The sequence below is a fragment of the Apodemus sylvaticus genome, chromosome 5, assembly GCF_947179515.1.
Source record: "Apodemus sylvaticus chromosome 5, mApoSyl1.1, whole genome shotgun sequence".
Lineage (NCBI taxonomy): Eukaryota > Metazoa > Chordata > Mammalia > Rodentia > Muridae > Apodemus > Apodemus sylvaticus.
The window spans coordinates 52,599,308-52,622,524 of record NC_067476.1 but is presented as its reverse complement, the minus strand read 5'-3'; the positions used below and the strand labels follow the sequence as shown (position 1 = coordinate 52,622,524).

At 44.6% G+C, this 23,217-nt stretch overlaps 1 protein-coding gene across 3 annotated transcripts in view; it reads right to left on the bottom strand.

Annotated features, from left to right (window-relative positions):
- The window catches only part of Map3k20 (mitogen-activated protein kinase kinase kinase 20), a 160,062-nt gene that overhangs the window by 123,961 nt on the left and 12,884 nt on the right, over positions 1 to 23,217 (bottom strand). The gene's annotated exons all lie outside the window — the stretch shown is intronic.

Sequence of the window (23,217 nt, the reverse complement as noted above, 5' to 3'; positions counted from 1 at the left end):
AGGAGCGAAGGCTAGGCGTGTTCTGGTGGAGAAAGTGGGGAGACTACATGTACTACATGTGGCAGGTAACGCCCTTGGGGTTCTAGACTGACCATGTGTTGACCAGAGGACTTTGGGTCACACGTTAGCTGCCCTGCATTTTGTCATCTGTAAACTCACAGGGGGTGTCTGTCCCCTGTGCATAGACACTCAGCACAAGCTGGACACGTGGGAAGAGGCCAGCAAAGGCTGAAGGGACAGTCATATCAGTGCTCGCTTGTATGAGTACACTCCAGGGTACTGACTTCATCTGCTACTCTTTCTGCTCTCAGTTAGAATAAATCTTACCAATGAGTTTCCAACCAACACACACATTCTCGAGTTAGCATTTTCCTTTCCCACTCATCTCCCATATCATTTAGGAATTTGGTGATGTGAATAGTAAGAAAGAAAATCCCTGCAAACCTGGTCGGGTTTACTGGGAATGCGGTGCATTCCGGCTTTTTCCTCAGCTCACATGCCAGCTGCTTCTCATCGTCTTCCTTCCCCACCACAAGCTCTTCAAAATGAAACCAGATTTGTTTTTAGCTGAGGTCCTAAATTTGAAATATCATCTTTTTAACAGAATCCTCAGAAAAGCAAAATCATTGCTTCTGGAGCCTCAGGGAAGGGAATGAAAGCTCCTTCCCTCCGCCTTCAGCCTGGCAAATCTTAGAAGAAGGCCAGAGAAAGCAACAAACTGCTAATTAAATATTTAAATGAATAATTAAATGGCTTTCTTAAGTGAAGTAGGATATGAAGGGGTGAGCAGTGCTCCAGCCTCTGGAGGGTTCTCCCCCAGCACCCATCATCTGGCTCCGCCTTCCTAGACTTCCTGTGGTAACCAGAGGGGCAGATGGCTGCTGGGTGGTCCTCTCCAGTAGAAAGTTGCTTTCTGAAGACTGTTTTATTCTTTTCTTAACCATAGTTCTCATGTTTACAGAGTGGCCGTAATGCTAGTCCCTACTTCCTGTTGTGTGTTGGAAGAAAACCGCAAAACTGAACCAAACAGGATTGTGGTTTAGTAAGGAAATAAGTGTCCATTCTACAACCACATGACGGTCACAGTGAGAATGGCCCCTGAGATCCTGAGAGCTCAAATGGCCTGGGGTGTGGCTGCGGTCATCACTGGCCTGGGCTGGATGGGTGCCGCCTATCTAAACAGCTCTCCTGCTCTTCAAAGCTTACCCAGACAGCCTGTAAGACCATTCTGCAACCCAAACAGCCCCTCTGCCTCTTTGCCTGAAACTGAGCAGTCTCACAAAGCCCCATTCTTCGTGAGCTTGGACAGCACCCGCCCCATATCACAGCTGGATGACATGGCTTGGTACCTTACACTTAACATTCGTTTCCCTGGGCCAGCTATCTAGGACAAAACTCTCAATTACCTGCACCCACTCTAATTTATATAAATCCTACTAAGCGCCACTGGCAAAATCATCACACTAAGTGCTTTTTAAATATATATATTTTGAAACAATGCCTCTTTCTTTGCATTAAGTATAAAGAAATGTAATTATATTGCTTCAAAGCATTCGCCCTTGATTCTTCTGGTGGTATAATTTCCTGCTCTTTTAATGGACAGAGCACTGAAAAATAGTATTGGGAAGTATACGCCCTTCAATTTAATAAATGAAAAGGAGACAAAGACAGGACTTTCTGAGAAACCCTTCTGGAATGAAAGTGTATCTCCCCTTCCACTCCTCGGCATGCTGACGTCTTTTTAGTGCTTGACAGTGTATTCTATAGCATAAGGTTCTATTTCCCAAGAGCAGGCATGGCATTTAAGTGCAAAGTAAAGAGGCTAAGCAGAAGACACAAGCGTGCGTGCGAGGCTGCTAAGGGGCTGGCTCCTGGCCTTGCTGTGGTGACAAGGGGGACTCTCCACAGTGGGAGCTCCGAGGCAGCTCAGTCTCAGGATTTGTAGCCGTATTAATGGAGACAAAAAATACCAGACACACATGTCTTGCCCTGAGGAAGTGACATTCCACAAGGCATATTTTTTTCCAGAGTGGATTAAACACATCTGTCTTCCATAGAAGAATGTATAGAATGACTATGCAGCAATTTCTCAATATATTAATTTCTTCTTCTACTTTACAAAATGTGCCAGTAATGAATTATGTGCCCTCTAGTTATGAGTCTACACCTTGTCCTCCTGTGTGGTACCTAAGCTGGCCCCTGTGGACATTTGTTCCTGTCACTGGTGTGATTCCTGGCTCTGTTGCCACTGCATGGGAGGTTATCACAGAGATTCTCTGGTTCCTGCTGCCTCTTTCTTCTCTTCTAGCATTGCTGCCAACCATGGGAAGCAGAGCTAGTCTAGCACATATTTCTGACTCCTTAGCTGCTGGATTCTTGGATACCAGCTAGCTACATGTCACAGCCTGATGGGTATTGTTCTGTCTACAGCTTGAGACCCCTGTACTTGATCCAATGGGGCCATACACCAAACATCACCAGCACCCTAGCCGGCAGCTAGCCCTAGTCCTAGCCCTAGCTAGCTTGTGAACCATCCTCACCCATGCAACCCTAACAAATTCCTTTACCATCCATTCCCAGCTACAGCCTCTTAAGAGTCTCAGTCACAGCCTGGGCCCAGGCCCCTCTGACATCTGCTCATCTTTGGACATTCTTCATCGATGCTGGCGTTTATAGTTGTTCTTTATGTCTGTTACTCCTGTACGTCTCAGACTCTTCTATGCCGTTTGGTGGTTAGTTACCTTTACTAGTTGATAATTTCTATATACTAATGATTCTGACTAAGCCTGAGCAAAGCTAACTGGTCTTTAGATGATCCCAGAGACCCTGAAAAAGAGAACTCGGGATTAGTTTGGCTGTCAGCTTTGACTGGAATGAAGAACCAGTTCCCTGCCAATGGGTCATGAACTGCTTCAGAGTAGAATCAAATCCATCAAGTTATCAGCTGTGATGGGCTGCAATCAAGGATCAGAGTCAAAAAAGCTTCTGCCTTTGACTAGTATGACAGGAAACATGGTTGGAACGAATCCTTTTAGATTTAGAAATAAGGATGCATTTACCTAAAGAAAACAACCATGGGCCTGGGGACATAGCTCAGTGGTTAGAGCACTTATCACCCTTACAGAAGGTTTGTATTTGGTTTCCAGTACTCATGCTGGGCTGCTCACTATGGCCTGTAACTCAGCATGATACAGTATCACCGAGAAGGAAGTAACTCATACACCAAAACAAACGCCAAAAAAACCCCAAACAAACAAAGAAACAAACTAAAATCCTCCAAACCCACAAATCCTGGAAGTATGTTAGGAAATACCTGTGGTGTTAAAAAGAGACCAGTGGGAATAAACAGTAGATGAAGCACTTTCATGGCTAAAAATGCATATCAGATTCCGGAGTTAATGTAAAATGTGCTATTCCAGAAACTAAAAGTATCTCTAAGAGTTTACATGGCTTGTTGACTGAAACTTGAACTCAGTGTAGCCAACATGTCATGAGATTGAGAAGGCAGACATCCCCTGGCATAATATTGAGGAGAAAATACAAAGGCTTCGGGATATATGACTGTTGAAGTGGTTAATCATGTATAAACTACATATGTAATATCTACCTGTTAGTTTTATTAACTTGGCATAATCTAGAATCCTATGGGATGAGAGTTTCCACGTGGGATTGTCTACATCAGGTTGGCCAATGGGCATGTCTGTAAAGGATTGTGTTGACTGCGTTGATCAAGGCAGAAAGCTCTACTCACCGCGAGTGCAACCATTCCCTAAGCAAGACTGTGAACTGTGGATGAGCGAGTGGGAAAGGGAGCAGAGTGCAAGCATGCATTCATTGCTCTGTGACTGATTATGGACATGATATGACCAACTCCATCAAACTCCTCACACTGATTTTCCAGTTATGATGGACCATTACCTGGATTTGTGAGCCGGAAGGTTTCCCCAGGCTGACTGTGTCAGGGTATGTCATGGCCGCAAAAGGAAACTAACCTAATGTCACCACCCCAACTACTATCTCAAAATTACACTCCTGAGAAGGATCAAAGAAATTCCCTACAGGAAGACCCTGAAGACCACATTCATCACAGGGCACTGCATCTCTCAAAATTTCCTGTTATTCTTTTTGTAAGCCAGATACGACCAGAGGATGTGCCAACACTCTAGCGGCTTCATTCTTTCTTTAGGCATCACTGAACATATCAGGAGCAGTGAAGGTTAGGTACCAAAGACATGGTATGTCAGCAAGATTATATTAACCAAATGCTTTGTAGCCCATACTGATCTCCATTGGGAGTTAATTTATCCCCGTTCCCCAGGAATAAAGTCAGTGTGGAACCTTTAGAAGGTTGTATTAGCTACATAACAGAAAACAAAAGTTCCCTCCTAAGTCTGAGGGCCATTAAGTCACCTCTGAGGGGAGTCAGGGTGATGCTCAGTTTCTAGGCATAGGACAATTGTAAGACCTCAAATCCTTTGATGGAAAGGAATGCTAGACTTCCTTGAGAAAAAGCCCATGATGTCATCCAGGGGTATGCCACAAATCCTCCAAGCATTACCAAATGCTGCCATTTATTAGACAGAGAGTGCAAGATGGGGAACTATTCAGAATTTCAAGGATTGCTAACCACTAGTTGAGGGAAAATAAAACATGAGCTCAAATTATAAGTGGTTCTGTGTGATATGTTAGTACCAAATGGATGAGAGTGTTTCAGTGTTCCATCCCCATTATGACCACAAAGAATAGCATTTCAGGAAAATGCTCCCAGAGCGCAGCACTTTTGACAATTTATTTGGTGACTCACTTGGTTTGGAATGTGAAATGACCCAAACTATGAATTTATCCTAACAGCTGACTAGTTACCCTTGGGCTGGATGATCGGGCATTCTGATACACAAGCACTGGAGACCAGGGGCTAAGAACCTAGGGAAGATATGTGTAGACAGACCTTCCACCCTGGGCAGACTGTGTCTCGTGGGAAGCTCGGCAGCAGGCTTCCGTTGCAGAGGAGTGTTTAGGCATCTGGTGAACAACACTGTTTGCTCTGTGGATGCCACTCAACCTCTTCTCTAGCTCTCCCAAGGCATGCTCCCTGAGCCTGAGAACAAAGTGGCTGTGATCGTAGGGCTGGGGACCATATGTAGGGCTAATAAACACAACTTCCCCTTAACAAGGCTGAACTGTCTGCTGGTCCTGGTAAGCATATATCAGATCTGCTAATAAGAGACTCTGAACCCAACTGTCACCATTCCAAAGAGGACAGATTGAGGGCACTGGACATGGGGGAGGAATTCCAGGGAGGAATTCATCTTCCCTGGCATAAACACATCTCCTGGATAAGAATTTGCCATCCCCAGCTGCAATGCTGCTCACAGCCTCTTCATCCGCTGCCTCCCAGAAGGCCTAGTCACTATGTTAGTATTCCACTGTCAGCTGCTACTGAAGGAAACCACTCACGACCCAGGAAGTGAAGCAATCGTCTCATAGCAGTGGGATTATTAACTAAGCTAAACTCACCACACGGCCCTCCCCACAAGCAGCAACTGACTAGCAGAAAAGCAGAGCAGTCCACTGGAGACTCAGACACAGGACCAGCTGAGGAGCAGCAGCTGAGACATTTGTGTGATGAATTATATACACTCTGCCTCAGCCACTGTCTCCTCTGCACACACGGGTCTGAATGAAGGCGAGGGTGGCCCCTATCACTTCAGTGCCTAATGACTATCTCAGTAACAATGACCTCTGTTAGTTCAGAGACTTTAGGCCCCAAGTACAGAATGTAAAAATGGTCATACTAGGGGACGTAATGATCCTACTGAATTAAAATAGGTCTCTGTGTCTTTTACTATTAAAGTTCTTGTCTACTACTAAACTTACAAGCCGGAAAAAAAAAGTTTCTCTCCAGACTGGAGACTGAATCACTGAGAGAGAACTGAATTACCGAGAGAGAACTAGGCTACTACAAGGAACCTCCATGCCCAGCTTTGTCTCTGGGATGGAATTCCTGAGAGAGTCCGTCTAGAAGAAGGGTTTGCTTTTCGGCCCTTGGTTTGACAGCTTCGATGCATGGATGCTTGGCTCTGGTGTTTTGGGAACATCACAGCAGGAGCGTATGATGGCACAGCCGAATACCTCACAGGTGCCAGGAAACAAGGGAAAGAAAGGAAGGGGAAGGGTCTCAAGAGCCCTTCAGAGACATGCCACCTGAGAGTGACGGGGCAGTTATCTGGGTATTAACATCAGATGGAGTAACGGGGCAGTTATCATGGTATTAACATCAGATGGAGTAACGGGGCAGTTATCATGGTATTAACATCAACTGGAGTAACGGGGCAGTTATCTGGGTATTAATTAAAAGCCTAGGTGGTTAGAATAGCTCAGAACCTGCCCCGCATAGTGCCAGCAACTTGTTAATAAAAAATGCCAGGTCTCTGGCATTGGGCTAAAGTGGGCGTAGAAACGTTCTGCGGATAAAGGGAGCTGGGAAAGGGGTGACCACCCCCCAAGTACTACTATAGCAGTCTTTTGGCAGTTAACTATTTGCTGTTTCCTAAGGGGACTATGATATAATCTACTACTTCTGTACTTACGGGCGTACTGTGTCACGAAATCGTTCATCGGACAGAATATACAGGTGAGACAGCAGATGACCAAAACATAATCACAGCAACTTTTATGATTATTAGTTTTAAAATATTTTAAGGAAAGAACAGAAGAAGATATGATTCCTTGACTGAAAGGTGAGAGGGATTAAGTTCAACGTGCTACGATGATGTCAATTCAAAAATGATGGTGAACTATTATGCTCACTAACCGCTAGGCTGAGCCTCAGCATTAAAAGCTCTGTCACCATCAATGACATTCTACAGCCCAGGCTTTACCTAACACTGTAGTCACTGTGCTCGGAACTTGTCCCTCTGTGCATGTTACTGTGGCTCCCTAGGGTTCAAGTCTCCTGCAAGTAAAATAATTGCTTTTTTTTTTAACCCGTTAATTTTTTTTCTAAGTTTATCTTCTATGACAAAGTTAAAACAGAAAAACAAAAACCAGGGAAGCATCTCGAAACATTAATCTGGCCCGTGCATGAATGCCTGTGCCTAGTTCTCCATCCCATGGCTAAGTTCGTTAAAGTTACAAAATTCAGGTCTCGTTGGAGAAGCACGTTGATATTTATTTCCTTAGAAAACAGCAGCAGAGTCAGGTGGTGGTGGGGCACACCTTTAGTCCCAGCACTTGGGAGGCAGAGGATCTCTTAGAGGCTAGCCTGGTCTCCAGAACAGCCAGGGCTGGGCAGAAAAACCCTGGGGTGGGGGTGGAGGGGTGGAGGGTAGAAACAACCACAAACAAACAGCAGCAGAGGTGAGGAGTTCAACGTCACCCTTGGCTTACACTGTGGACAGACACTGCCATCAAACTATGATGAAACAGGGCTGGAGAGATGGCTCAGTGGTTAAGAGCACTGACTGCTCTCCCGAAGGTCCTGAGTTCAAATCCCAGCAACCACATGGTGGCTCACAACCATCCATAACCCGAGATCTGACGGCCTCTTCTGGTGTGTCTGAAGACAGCTACTTAAATATAATAAATAAATAAATGAATAAATAAATAAATAAATAAATAAAACTATGGCATAACATAATTAATCTTAAGGCCCAACTAAATATTTGAGTTCTCCAGAGATACCAGCAGCAGCAGCAACAATAGGCAACATGAATTTGGGCTCAGAATTTCCTGATTACCATTATACAAAGGCCAGAAAACCTCCTGGGCTAAGTCTTCCACAGAAAGGTTTAGATGCAAGAATCTGGTCATGTCTGTCCATTTACCACACCTGCGGGCACCCACCGCCCCTGCCCCCATCCCCCAGTGTATAGAACGACAGGTGCACCACACTGACTGAGACAGGGAAGGTCTTTGTATAACTTAGATGTCTTCATACAACCTAGGCGGCGGAAGTCTGCTCTGAAGTGTCAGAGATGAATCACAAACACGGTTTGTAGCGGTCTCATTCAGACACTGTCTGGCAGAGGCCTCTGTGAGAGCACTCCACTCTGTTCTGTGGAGCCTTGGAAATTATTAGCCAATTCTCTTCATGCAATTAAGAGTAAAACTCATTATACTTTATTAAGAAAAAACATAAAAGAGGAAGTTTAAAAGATTATAAGAAAGGAATTCCTGATAGATCTTGTTTAACTGTGTTGTAAATGGAACATGGGGCCTTGTAAATACTCTTTGGCTTTTTTTTTTTCTTCAAGAGTTTATTTATTTGAGACAAGATTTCTTTGTGTAGCCTCGGTTGTCCTGGAACTCGCTCTGCAAACTAGGCTGGCCTCAAATCAAAGAAATCCGCCTGCCTCTGCCTCCTGAGTGCTGGGACTGAAGGTGTGTGCTGCCACACTGGGCTAGGGTTTAATTTTTTTAAATCACAATCATTTACTTGTGTGGGAGTGGATGCATGGGTATGGGTGCATGGGTCAGGGCACACTTGTGTAGTCAAGGAACACTTTTGGAACTTGGTCCCCTTTCGGAGGAGGGGTTTTAGGGATCGAACTGAGGTGCTCAGGCTTGGCGGCAAGCATCTTTACCCAGTGAGCTATCCCACCAGCTTCTTTAAGAAATTTAACTGAAACATTTCTGAATCTTTCAGATGTATTTTCTAGATACATTTCAAAGGAAGTCTTTCTTGACCTCACTGTCTACACTGTTAAGTTCTAATGAAAATACACTCTATGAAATGACCAGTAATTAGAGATGAGAGATACTCTTCCTGAAACAATTTAGACCCGCTGTCTCCAGACAGTTCTTGCTGGGGTCAATGACAATCTAAGTAGAACCACACAAGAAAAGGGACCTGACCTGCTTTTGTTTCAAGCGGTCCAGCAACCTGGGGTTTCCTACAGAATCATCTCATTTCTGAAGATCCAGGAGGCATGTTCAGAGCTGCACACACTCGGAGCGCACTGCAGCAGTGGTTCACCCTACCTAAAACAGGCCAGCAGGAAGCTGTGCGCAGCCTCCGTGCCCTCTGCCCTTTCCCACAATTCCCGTCATGCCTCGTTGTGTAGTGCTTGGTTGGCTTGACTCTTTCCTTTGCCGTGTGGAGACTCCGGAGCCTATATCCCTGGTTAAGATTGAAATTCCAATTCTTGAACTTCTCAATGTTGCGACATTTGTCAGATGGCCAGTGTAATTTCTGACAAAGCTGAAAGTTACTAAAACCAAACCTGTGAACATGCTAAGTCTTATTTTGCTTTTGGGGCAAAAAAAAAAGAACACGGAGCTAGGAGACACGCACATGTGACGTTATGGTGTTTGCCTTCAGGGCACAAAGGGTGAAGGAGACCAGATGTGTATGTAAGCACTGAAACAAGTGCATGATGGGAAACACCCAGGTGTGGAGGTGAGGAAGCCCAGAAGGCCAGAGGCCATGAGGAGGAGGAGGAGGCTTAGCGGTGGGAGAGTGAGTAGGTGGATAAATAAAGGCGGGGCGCAGAAGCCCGGGCTGCTCATTTGAAGGTAGAGAGGTGACAGCTCTTTCCATCCAGTGGCTGAGCGTAAGTGGAGTGTTGGTGGTGACGATCCGCGGCAGGGCAGAGATCATGACAGTGGACAGTAAGAACTATTTTGGTACTGAAATCAAAGGTGATTGCAAAATGCAGAAACGAGGGCGCAACCAAAGTGTTTTGATAACTCTCAAGGATAGCCGGGGGGATGACTCAGCGTGCCAAGTCCGATGATCCGAGTTTGATCCCTCGGACCCACATGGTAGAAGGTGAGAACTGACTCCCATAGGCTGTCGTCTGCCCTCCACTTGTGTAACACCGCATACGCATACACATGCGCACACGATGAGGAGGGGAGGTAGAAAACAAATACGTAAAGGGATTATATTTTGGATGGTTAATGAACTGACTCAGCCAAAGATGACATCATTCATTTTCATTTAAAAGTTATATAAAATTAACTCTGGTGAGGATGAGCAGAGATGCTGATCAAAATTGTACTTAGGTGTAAGTTCGCCATGTACCTCATGGTGACCATAGTCAACCTATTTGGAAAGTATTTTTTAAATGTTCTCACACAAATAAGTATGTAAGGTAGCACCTCTGTTAAATAGCTGGATCCAGCTCTATATAAGGCACGCATTTCAAAAAGGGAGAGAATTTTTTTTAATTGTCAATTAAAATAAAATAATTAAAAATTGAAACTATACTAACTTTATTCATATCCTACTTTCTATTGAATTAAATTCTTTGCTGAAAGGGAGGAGGATCCTCACACACTCCCCTGGAAAAAACAGTCCTGTCAGCCTACCTCAGTGGACTTCTTAACCTCCCAGAATAAGAGAACCATCTGCTGAGTCAAGTGGGGACCAAAACTGGAAGGTAGCTTTTAATTAAAAAAAAAAGTTCTAAAGCCCAGTTCCCAGAAAATACGTTATAGGAAGACCGTGACTGTCACATACATGTCAGTTAGGGGCTGAAGGAGCTGCCCAGGTGGCTGTGCGCAGACAGGAAACCCGAGGGAGGGGTGGATGGAGGGAGGGAGGGAGGAAGGGAGGGCTGCATCCCTAGATGCAACCCACCCTCAACCTTGGCACTCTTACCCGCAAGAGTCAGGTGCCAGGCTTCTGTTTCGTTCCCAAATCCTGACCACAGGCAGTTGTGGAGACCCCGCCTCTGCAGACCGTGCTTAACTAAACAGGTATGCACGCCTCTGTCTCTATTGAATTCCTCAAAAGGAAAATTTCATCCTGCTCATCCTGACGAGTGGCTGTGGGTAAACATTTCAACCTTTTTATAGGTTTGCTAAAACAAACATGGGGTGCAGGAGGGTGGGGGCCATATTAAAGGGGAAAAGACTGTGGGAGCCATACGCAAGCACGGGCACGCACTCTGCCTCACCTGCAGAGCAGATACAGATTCGGATCTGAAGCAATCCACACAAAGCCTAACTTGCAGGTAAGCAGAAGCACGTGCTGGCCTCGCTGTGCTCCTACAGCACAGGGGAAGAGGAGCACCCAGTGCCCAGACGGATGCTAAAGGCACACCTGAAATCTCCAGTGTTTCCTCAGCGAGCAACTTAGACGTACAGAAACTTACGCAGATCCCGTTGACTCTGCTACATGTGTGGGGCCAGGAGCTGAGAACTCGGGGCATCACTGACATTCTAGGAGAGCAGAAGGGGATCACACCCAAAGCAGGAATCCGTGTTCAAGGCATGGGTTAAAACTAAACAGGAGGAGGAATGCCCATCTGTACAGAACAGCAAGCAGACTTAATGGTTTCCTTTGCTAGTTTCTATCCTACTAGATGACGTGTGTTTGGTCCTTTCTCTCCCTCCCCCCTCCCTTCTTTTCTTTCTTATGATTGCAGGAACACACATGGCTCGGGAGACGGCTTAGTGGTAGACAGCTTGCAGTGCGAGCATAAGGCCCTAAGTTTGGGCCCACAACATGCACATAAAAAGCCAAGAGTGAGAGTTTGTGCCTGTCACCCCAGTGGGTACACCTAGATAGGGGATCTAGGGACCCACTGATCAGACAGTTTAGCCAGCCAGTGAACGCCAGCTTCAGTGAGAAACCCTACCTCAAAAAAATTAAAGTGGAGAGTTTCAGAGAAAGACATGGAGCATCTGCCTCTGGCCTTCATGCCCTCCCCCCGCCCCCCCATGTATGTGTAGACAAGGAAACACAAGCACACAAAAAGGATTTCAATACTGTTTCCAATTTGCAACAATCAGCAATTCTTAGCACACATGCACGTTGGCTTCCCACTTTCGCCCTGACAAGAAGTTCCTCCAGGGGACGGGCTCGGTCAAGCAGCATTTCCTTTTGACTTGTCTGTCAGGCTTCCAGGGTACGCCACTGGAGATTCAGCATGAATTGGGCTGTTACCGTCCGCAGCTCTAAGAGTCATTGTTCTTTTGCATTTCTGCCCAGCTTACATGTTCTATAATACAGAACGGCCTACATGACCGACTCTCAAGTACAAGGAGACTCGATTTCCAGGGGACAAGGGACATGTATAGTGAGGATGCTTAAAAGCACCATGGCTTGTAATATAAAATGCGGTAAGTCAGTGACAAAATATTGTTTGCTGGTAAAAAAAAAAAAAGTTGGATCAAAAAAGTCATCATTGAGACTATGGAGCGTTTCAGTTTAGGAATACTGCACTGCAGATGACGCAATCAGCTTGTTCTTTACAAGCCCTGGGAAGGAATGATCCAGAGTGATGTGTGCTAACAAGTCACAGAGGAACGCTGGGTGTGTTCCGACGTCAGGCTGCTGAAATAACAGCAGTAACAGTTGTCCCATACATGAGAGCTGACCAGGTGCCGGGAGCCACGTGCTCACATGTGCTCAATGGGTCACCTTAACTGGTCCTCCTGGCATCCTCAGGAGGCCAACCCCATTTTTATCTGCATTTTATAGCAGGGAAAACTAAGGCTTGCTTTACCCGTCTACATGCCAAACAAGCTGGGGAGCTGGGATTTGAATCTCCACTGTCTGAATGAAGTCAGGCCCTAAGCTCTTAAACACCGTGCTACACAGTGCCCCGGGACTCTTGTAGCTGTGAAGCAGCCAGGGGTGAACTGGGTCTACCTGAAAGGGAGGCTGGAAATGAGAAAGGACGGGTGGGCGAGAGAAGGGTAAAGCCAAGAGCCAGGTTTCTGATCAAGGAGATGGGAGCTGCTGTTTTAAAGATATGTTCTATTTCAAAATGTGCAAGTGGAATTCAATCTGCAGGTTTCATAAATATGTCTGCTCTCTTTGCCAATGGAGCAATTTCTCATTATGAACATATATAGACAAGGTCTTTTGGGGTTCACATTTCCAAGTTTCTCAATCATTACCTTGTCCTTAGTTATTGGTGACTGTTGCTGAAAACCCAGATCACACAAACTCCAGCATTTGGAGTTAGAAAAATCTTGTCTTTGGAGAGATTTTCCGGTCCGTACACTTGTGGCAGGATTCTCATGTTCAGTTCCTGAGACCAGAGCACCCTGGCACTGCCCCAAGCTGACCCCACGCCATCCACCTGATCACTCCAGGGCTGACCTCACTGTTCCTGTGTCTCCCTGCTTGCATAATCACCATACAATGGCCAGGCAACCCTGGCCCTCTGCCCATTAGTTAATCCTTCTATGGCCACACATTTTCTAGCTGGTCCTGACTGCCTACCTTTCCGTTTTCCTTCTGCGACATGCCCACACTCTGTTGTCTGCTGCACACCCTGAGCCTGGACACAGCTCCTCCTCCTCTCAGGCAGAAGCTGGGCCCCAAGGCAGGCCTCTCCGCAGCTGCTGCTCTGACTCTCAGGTCAGGATCAGCATCACCGATTCAGGTGTGTCCTCAGCTCTCTAAAAGCTAAGTCTGCTACCATCAAATGGAACCAGCCACTGGCCGCCACGGCGAACCAGGCGCCAACAGGTTCACTACCAGTTTCTTAATGATTTTAGCCCCTCACTTGCGGCCACATTCTCTCATTACTATTTTTGGTGGCACGGTGGTACAGGCCTGTAGTCACGGTGCCCAGGGGGCTGATACAGGAGGATGGTGAGTTCAAGGTCAGTGTGAAATACAGACTGTGCTTTAAAAAGCAGAAAGATTTGTCTGACAGCAGATATTAATAAAAATGCTGAATCATACTTAAAATTACATATCCAGCGATTAAAAGGAATATGTATTTTTTAAAGTAAACTCTGCATTCCAATAACAGAAGCAATTCGGTTACCACCAAAGGGTGTACTGCCCCACATGCTTTAAAAAATGTACTGAGTTACAGCCAGCCAGATGACTCAGTGGGTAACAGCACTTGCTGCCAAGCCTGACCACCTGAATCCAATTCCCAGAACCTAATTGAAGGAAAGAATTGAACTGCCACAGTTGTCCTCTGACCTCTTGCCTACACACACACACACACACACACACACACACACACACACACGAGATAAATAATTATAAAGAAAAATTCAAGGGAGTGATTTAAACAGGCTTTGTGTGTTAGTTGCTGAACACAGTCCCTCTCGCAGAGCGGAGCAGTTTTATAGTCTCCTTGCTTTCTGACAGAGACTGCAAAACGCTCACCTCAGATTTCCACTCTTCAGGGTGACATATCTAAAGCAACTCATTTTATCAGGCACTGTTTCCCTGGATGACCAAAGAAATGATATATTTTCAAGTCATTAAAGTCCTGCCAGGATCATGCCACTGGGACACTATCATTGTCCCCAGATCACGAATCACTAAACATCTGATGTTCATGGGGTTAAGAGAAGAATGTGTCAGATTCTTTTTTGCAAATACAACCAAAACCTAAACAAATAAAGAACCATGGCTGTGAAAAAGCATTCCTCCTGTCTCTAGAACAGCCTTTCATTCAAAGACAAAGTCATTTAGTAACAGCTAAGAGAAAGAGAGAGAGAGAGAGAGAGAGAGAGAGAGAGAGAGAGAAGAGAGAAAGAAAGAAAAGAAAAGAAAGAAAAAATGAAAAGAAAAAAGAAAAAGAAATCAACCACACGTGGAAAGGGTACAAGCAGACCAAGAGGCAAGCTGGATCCTTGCCTGTAGATTAAGAATCAGCACAACCTTCCTATACATTTCACAGGACAAGGCTGAGCTGAGATCTGTGTGCACCACTTCATTCACTCCGTGCCACACCAACTGACCGTCCTATGGTGGAAAAGGCATTCCGTGCAGTCTCAAGACAATGATGAAGAAGACACGGCTCCTGCCCTCAGGAGGCTGACATCTCAAGGAAGCCTATGCAGTCCCAAAGGCAGGGACCGGTGCCAATCCCAGAAGTTCCACCATGAGGAACTTTCGGGGAATTGAAATACTCTCAAATGGTGCAGCACACACCAAAGATGACATTGACGGCTATGTTCAAAAAGCAACTGGATGTCCTGTTGAGGGGTGAGAGTTGGGCATCAATAGAAAGCACTTAGTGACATGGCCTGGGTGCCTGGGTGCCACAATGATAATGACTTCTTGTCTACACCAAAGAGCAAGAAGTCACAGGTACCTTTAACACCTAAGTGAAAGAATTCTGTAAATTCTCTATCTATCTATCCATCCATCCATCCATCATCCATCCATCATCCATCCATTCATCCATCCATCCATCCATCCATCTCTATCTCTATCTATCTATCTATCTACCTATCTATCGTCTATCTACCTTATCCTTTGTATTTATTTAGTGAGAGAAAGAGAGCATTTGTGTTGTGATGTGCATGTGGAGGTCAGAGAACAGCTTGGGGCACCTGTTCTCTCCTCCTCCATGTGGGTCAGGGATAGGACTCAGGTGGTCAGAAGTGCCTTTACCCTCTGAGCCCTCTCACTGGCTGATCACCCCTACTGTGCCATGCTCACAGGGAGCCTTCTGAAACTTTTGGAAATATTCCCAGTTATTTCTCTCCTCTACATTTTCTTGTCTAACTGTATTCTATTCAGCGTTGGTTTTCTCAGACACTGGAGTCATGGTCCATGCTATTTTTCTTCTATAGCAAGAGCCTGACTTTATTTAAAATCAGTTCGTCTGGACATACCACTTTTACTGGGATACATTAATTGGTTTGATTTCACCACAATATTTAGAGCATGGCTGAAAAATAAACATTAACTAACTGAAATGTTTATTGCTTAATATACCAAGATCAATAATACCTTAATGAGAAACTGAAATAACCATTGCAATCATGTTCCTTTTGTGACATGAAAGTAGTCTCCACATACAGAGAATATGGAATCCTGACAGAGTAATGGGAGGATTTTTAGACTTTTAAGAGAATAAGCAGTAAAATAAAGGCAGGAGCTTTTGCTAGCAAATAAAATATCTCTATGATCCTCTCAATGATCTCAAGAACAACACATCACGGTATGTGTCTTCATGTATTTCCCAGACTGTGGTGGGTAGTTTGCAAGTCGTCTTGGCCCCGGGGAGGCCATTCTGTGGCGTTTCCTTACTGATTGCTCCCATAAGATTCAAGTTATCTTCAGATGTATTGACAGTACATGGTCACTCATTTAATCTATATATTTGTTCAACATGTGGCCAATTTTCCCTATCTGTTTTATTGTGGTTTACCTTGGAGTGTCGTTGCTTGTGAGCTCCTGGTAACAGGACTGCCTCGCAGAGGAGAGCTGACTGAGAGATTCTATTCAGTCAGTGCTTCTGGAAACTGCCATCAGTCATCAATAAAATGATTCATTCATTAGTTTAACCTGTTTAATTTTTGGTTCAAAGCAATGATTTTTTTTACATGTAGAGTGTAGCACACTAAAACACTATGAAGTGTTTGAAAGTTCTTAAACAGAAATGGTGTCAGCCTAAAAGGCATAATCAAGAGCCCTTACAAATTCAAACATCAGATCATAAGCAAAGCCACGACTGAGAGTCCGGTAGCCGTGTTACTGAACACAACAAGCCTGTTACTGTATTCACGGTGATGAGTGTGGATGGGTGTCATCACAGCTGAAAGCAGAGCTAATGAGGACCACATGGACACATCACTATAAGATCCCTCTCTAAGGTGGGCAGCAGTGAGAGGGAGTCCTCTGCAGCACGATGCCAAACAAATATTTCAACCTACTGTGAGCAATGCACAGGGCCCAGCAACATGGGGCTTAGCAAGGAAAACCCACATGGAGGCTGTGTGTGTTGGCTGGGTGGCTTGGCCAGCTTGCTTAGCCTTACATCTTATGTGTTAAGTGGGAAGTATGGTCCTGCAGGGTGACTATGAAGAAGCAGAGATCAGTAACTATGGCAACTGTGTTGGTCACACTGGTGATGACCAAGAGGGTGACAGTATCAGCTGAAGAGACAGCCTCAGCCTTCAGAGATGTTGCAACTGGGATGCCAAGCATCTTGCTCTGTGGCTGTGATGAAACACTCTTGATAGGCAACTCAAGAGAGAAGGGGCTTATTCAATCATAGTTTTTCACGGCAGAAGTCACACTATGTGCACAGTCAGATGAGAACTATAAATATGTGCAGTCCAAGAGGCACTGCCTAGGGAATGGTGCTGCCCACAGTGGGCAGGTCTTCTCTCCTCAGTTGATGTAAACCCCCCACAGATGTGTCCAGCAGTTCATCTCCCAGGTGACTCTCACCCCTGCCATGTTGACAATTAATGTTGACTAGCCACCGCACACCCATGTGCTTGTCCACACACTATCAATGGGCCTTGCCAAGGCTCTCATTCCTATTGGTTGCAAATGGAGCACTTGCTCCCAGCCAGGGTAAGATCCTAGGTATGAATTCGTTGGAATCTTCCGAAGAGACGATACCTCCCTGCTATTACTCTGGAGTTTAGCTAAAGATGAGCCAATGGAGGTGGGTCCCCAGGTCTTCCTGTGTATCCAGTGCTCTTCCACACAGTTGACGTGTATTATCTCATTTAATCCTTTCAAACGGCCCTATGACTCCGGTACTATAATTAGCCCCAGTTTTCAGCTGAGAAGCCACAGCATGCGCACATGGAAAGTTAGGTGACCATTCCTTACAGGAATGTTAGCATCACAGGGCAGTTGTAATCCTATGTCAAATTAGAGGCTTGGATGTTAAATGGTATAAATTCAGAAGAAAAAAATTATTATGGGACTGAGAATGTTCGTGAAAAAATAAGAAATTAAACCTGAATACAGTGTAGGGCATGCCCAGGGAGAGAAACCAGTGGTATTACAGATAAAGGAAAGAATGTAGCCAGACATGAGACAGCAGGACAGAGGGACAGACAAGCAGAGGAGCTCAGGCCGGAAGATAAAAAGCAAAGCAGGCTAGCACCAGAGGCGAGGAGCTGGCGTTGCTAGGTTGGCTCTTAGTCCTCTGTGCTCGGAGATTGCCCAGCAGGGCTTCTCCTGTCAGCATCCGGAGAAGTTAAGGGTAGGCCAGAGCCTAATAATACAAGACGAAAAGTTCTCAACACAAGATGTCACAGAAACCATGTTAGAATTCAGCAGCACTGTTGGGAATCTGCAGCATTGAAGTTTCATTTCTGTTGGACATATCAACATATTTAAATATTGAAAGGACATTCAAAGAAAGTGTCATATTCTTATTCTTTGTTATGTTCAGGGACAGAGAAAGCGTTAAAACCACAATCCTACAATTAAAAACAGAGAATCCACTAATAAAAATGCTACAGAATTGCACAGACAGGAAGTGAGCTCCCCTGGGGCGAATAGGCAATAATATTTAACTAGCTTTTCCTAAGTGGAAATACCATGGCACTGGTACACTAGGCATAACAAAGCTTTTATTTTTATCTGAGTTCTATGTCAGTTCCAATATTCTACTTTCTAATTGATACAGATACCTTTTCTCTACATACAAATTACTATGACCAGTTGACTCTGAGGTGTCTGTCCTCTGCTCGCCAATGTGTACAGTGCAGATTGGTTCTTAAATCTAAACTTATGTGACTTTCAACGTCTCCAAAATATGGCAGGATTCAGTTTTTTCCCCCTTAAACAAGGAGAGCAGCACAAACCAAGGGCAGAAAAGAAAAGACTCTATTTTCCTTCGTGGGGATTCTTCCCTCCCTCAGCTTAGGGGTTGGTGGTGGCAGAATAAAAAGTGATGCTTCCTTCATTCCTAATATTTAACTGTGGAGTGTGAACGCTGTGGAGTATTGGCAGGTTTCAAGGTAACATAAAGGCATTGATGGTTAATGTCATCTTGGATGGCGGGAGGCAGGGGATTTGGAAAGAACTTGGGAGAACAAGTGTCCTGGATGGGGCTGTTCCATCCTATAGGCTGGGACCAAATGGGGAAGGAGGAAAGCCAGCTAACAGGCCATATTCTCAATCAGTATTTCCTTCTCCCTCTCCCCTCTCTCCCTCCCTCTCTCCTCCTCGCCCCCCCCTTCTCTCTTCCTTCTCCCTTCCACCTCCCTGTTTTCTCCCTCTCTGCAATCCCCTCGTTCCTTCCCTGTGAGTTGCCCTGTTCCACCAAGCCGTCCGGACCATGGGCAAGTACGGACCAAAGCCATAAACATCGTGAGTCCTTCCTCCCAGCCGTTCACTCAGGTATTTGGGAACAGCAGCAAACATCAAACACAAAGGCTCACAGGTGTCCCTCTCCACCTGAGGCACGAGCCACATGTAGACACATCTGTTTCAACGCATCAACAAATCTAGGCTGCTGTGTTTAATCTTTTTAAAGGTTCACATTGTGGACCTTTAGGCTGGTGAACTCCTGCTTGTGTGGGGAAGGTTTACTGGGCCAGTGGTGGTAAAGAAGGCACTGCGATCACACTGACTTTCTCTGGGTGCTTCCGCTCCTTGCTAAACTTCTGCCTGGGCAGGCCAGTTTCACCCAAGTCAATCAGCAAGTTCCGAGAAGACACGCTCACGGCTTCTTTCCGTACTTTTGGTAAACATCCTTAAGATTGTATTGCTCTTTTCCTGATGAAAATATTTTATTAAACAGAACAGCGCACTGTACGTACATCTGTAAAAATGTAAACAGCAGAGTCCTGAGGTCTGGGGACACTGCCGTGGGACAGCAGCGTGACAGGGAATGTCCCACATTTCGGAGATGTACAGTGACCTTGGGCATCAGGGTTTTACGTCCACTCACGGTTTATAAGGCTTGGTTCACTTGATATTGCTGAGGCAGTGCTACAGATTGTCAAAACTATACTTTTTAAATTGCATTTTTCTGACTAGAAACATAAATATATGTCACAGTCAAGGCATACTTCTAAAACCTTAGTGACACGTATTTCTGCCACAGAAAAAAATAAAACTAACTACAGCTGAGTTCAGACATGTTTAAGGGAAGGATACCACTGCTGGGTGCTGGATGAAGTGTACTGGACAGACTAACGGATGAGTAAGACGTAGAGAGTTCACCATACAGGTATTAAAGTATTCTTGCTAACTATATATTCCACATACTGTGTATATGGACATTCACTATAAAAATTATTTTGTTTGAATTTTTTTCACAATAAAATATTGAAAGAAAACATGGAATCATAGAAAACCACAGATATTCAAGAAAAAATAAAAGCAGCACACAGACACCAAGCATGTATGTGTTTTATAACCTGTCTTCCTTGCCTCACTTCCGGTAAACTCTGAGCATTTTGCAAATGCCACGCGATGTCACTGCACAGATAGCACAGTATTATCTCCATGTGTCCCTAACGCCCACTTGACCTGACTCCCTATCCGACACCTTAACAGCCTGCTTACAAAGTCCCGGGAGCACAACTTCTGGCACACAGAAAGTAACCATCTGGAGACCAGTTTTCGTGTCTTACATTCTTCTAAACTCTTCTCCAGAAAGGCAAACCTCTGTCTAGCCAGAGGTTTGAGTCTAAATTTTAATCACTCTCATAAATAAAATAAAGTAAGTGTCACGTTTGCTTCTACAAAAACAAACAAACAAAAAACAAACAAACAAACAAACAATAAACCCCAAGGATTCTTTTTCAAGAAGTCTAAAATAGGCACCCCAAATACTCCCATTTTGGGTCCGAGATAACAACTGCATGTTGGGGACTGACTCAGGACTTCCTGAAGAAATGGCTGCCCAGCAGTGGGACAGGAGTTAAGTGAGCTGGGTAACTTTCTGTGTCCAGAAGTGAGGAAATCATCCCAGATCAATAGTGCATGTCAAAAGACACAGAAGCCAGCCTGAAGCTCCTACTTGCCAAGCTGGACATAATTTAGATACACAATGACTTAATGGATTGCGTCACTTTGAATTGTAGAAGGATTTAACATCTACAAACAAACAAATTGGGCAGCATAAATACAGGGAGAGAGAAAGCAGCATAGGGGTACAGCTCAGGAGGGAACCTCTGATCTTGCCACAATGGACTATCACGATAATGTTACATCTAAGACAGAGTCAACAAGGGATGCTTAAGCTCCAAAGACATTTACTCAGCCTCAAAGTAGCTCCTAACAATTATAAAAGGGGAATAGGTATTTTCACCATAGAGGAATTGAGTGGGCTCCTAGCCAGGGAAGGGCTCAAAAGTAACATTACCAAACCTAAGACAGACAAGGGATATCAATCAAACCACATCAAAAGTCACCAAGGACACACAACCACTACAATATCCCCACCACAACCACATGAGCCACATGAGGGGAAATACACCAAGTCCAAAACAAGGGGCACTCTGCACCATGCATGGTCTAGCCCTTCAAAGCTGTCAAAGTCTTAAAAGGCAAAGAAAGGCAGGGTAACTGTCCCAGAATAAAACAGACTAAACAGACACAGCCATTTGTCATCCCAGATTGTATCCTGTGTAGAGAAAGTTCCCATAAAAAGTCTCTTGGGACAAATGGAAAACTCTGAAGGTGGACTATCCGATAAAGTAATAGAACCGTTCGATTTCCTGACCTTGTTAATTGGGTTTTTAGTTGATGCTTAAATACTTTGAATAAACACATATAGCATCTGTAATTTACTCTCACAGTCATTAAAAATAAAATAATTGTAACTGCATATAAATCAATAGTATTAATAAAGAGAAAAGGCAGATGCCACAAAATGTCACTATGTGGTAGGCTTAAATGGTATTATAGAGGTTGTGACAGCCTTATAATTTTCTTGGTGTTTGTTTTAAATAGTTCTTAAAAAACATTTTAAGTAAGTGCCATTTTTTGTTCTTTGAGTAGAAAGGTAACACATACTTTCTGAAATAGAGGGACACATCACATCCTTACTACACTAGAGGTCACAAAGGAAGTACAAGGGAATAGTCACATAAGCTGTGACAATATATTTGGCACATACATTCTCCACATTTGACCAAGTTCGCAAACCAAACATTTAGTCAGATGTCAGGCCATCCGCAGAGTCCTGTGAAATGAGTTACAGGCACTTTATTAAGGGGTCTCTTTATTAAGGGGTCTCTTTATTAAGGGGTCCGTCTCTTCTAAAACACATTGGAAAAATAATGACCAAGAAGCATAGGATTGAGTGTATAAACGGGGGGAGGGGGGAGACTCTAGAATTCATTACCTTTACCTTAGCAGTTGAAAAATACTTAGCCAATAGCCAACACACATACATACAACTCTGCAAGGGGTGTGTACTTCCTCTCCAATTACCCCCACTGTGTCATCGGACATTCATGCTAAACTACCGTGGAATAAAGACTGTCTCTGACAGCAACCGGCCTCGAAGTCAAGTGCAGTTTCTGCTTCTTCCCACTTACAGTTTATGAGTTATACTCTTGCAATAGAAAAGCAAATAGAATTTGGCAGCTTCCAGCTCTTGTACTCACCCCGTACCTTCCCATGTCATTTTCCTGGCCAATCAAACCACAGAAAAGGCACGTCCTATGTACATATGCTGGGGAGGTAGGGAGGGAGTGGGCTAAAAGTAACACTTTCCTTCAAATCAGTTTCCAGCCTCATCCAGTAACCATATAAAAAGCCATGTAAGTATCCAAGTCCCATGACCCACCTTTAATGTTCTTTTATAAGTAGATGGAATTGACTTATTTTCTATTCCTACCTGGTCAACCAGAAGTCTCCCAGTAATACACTGAAGCACCAGAAGCCTGACCTCCTGGATTCTATCTGTCCCTACTGGAGGAGCTAATGCATTTCTCAGTGCTCTCTTTCTCAGTCTATAAAATGAGGGCAATAATGCCATCTTACCAGACCAAAGAGTTTGGTGTTGGAAATGGTTCTAATGCAAGAGTTGATTTTTACTTAGTGCCCTTCTGTTTCATGTAAAACACATAGTCAGCCCGCAGCAGAGACACCTCAGAGCCAGGGTACTGGTTTCAACACTGAGCCTGCTGGGCTGATGGACTCTAGCCATGGCACACGGCAAGAGGATGATGTCTGCATGGCTAACCCTGGGTTCTCCTCTCTTATCAGCCAGGTGGTTCATTGGTGGCAATTAACGATAATAGTAAGATCGCTTGGGGAGAAGAGTGTCTATCTACCTAAAGGTTTTCTCGAACGAACAACACTTAGTGAAAACTGGACATTAAAACATGACCAAGGTGAGCATGAAGGACATGGGGGTCAAAAGTCACCAGCAGGACAACTACTGATAGGTAAAATACCATAGATTTCACAGAGCCAAAGGAAGGACATTTGAATGTTTACGTCGTAAAAGAAATGCTAAACAAGGCAATGGATATAATGACTTAAGCCTACAATGCATACATGTATTGAAACATTAACATGGTTCATAGATGTTCAGTTTGTTGTGTGCTCTTAGGATCAGT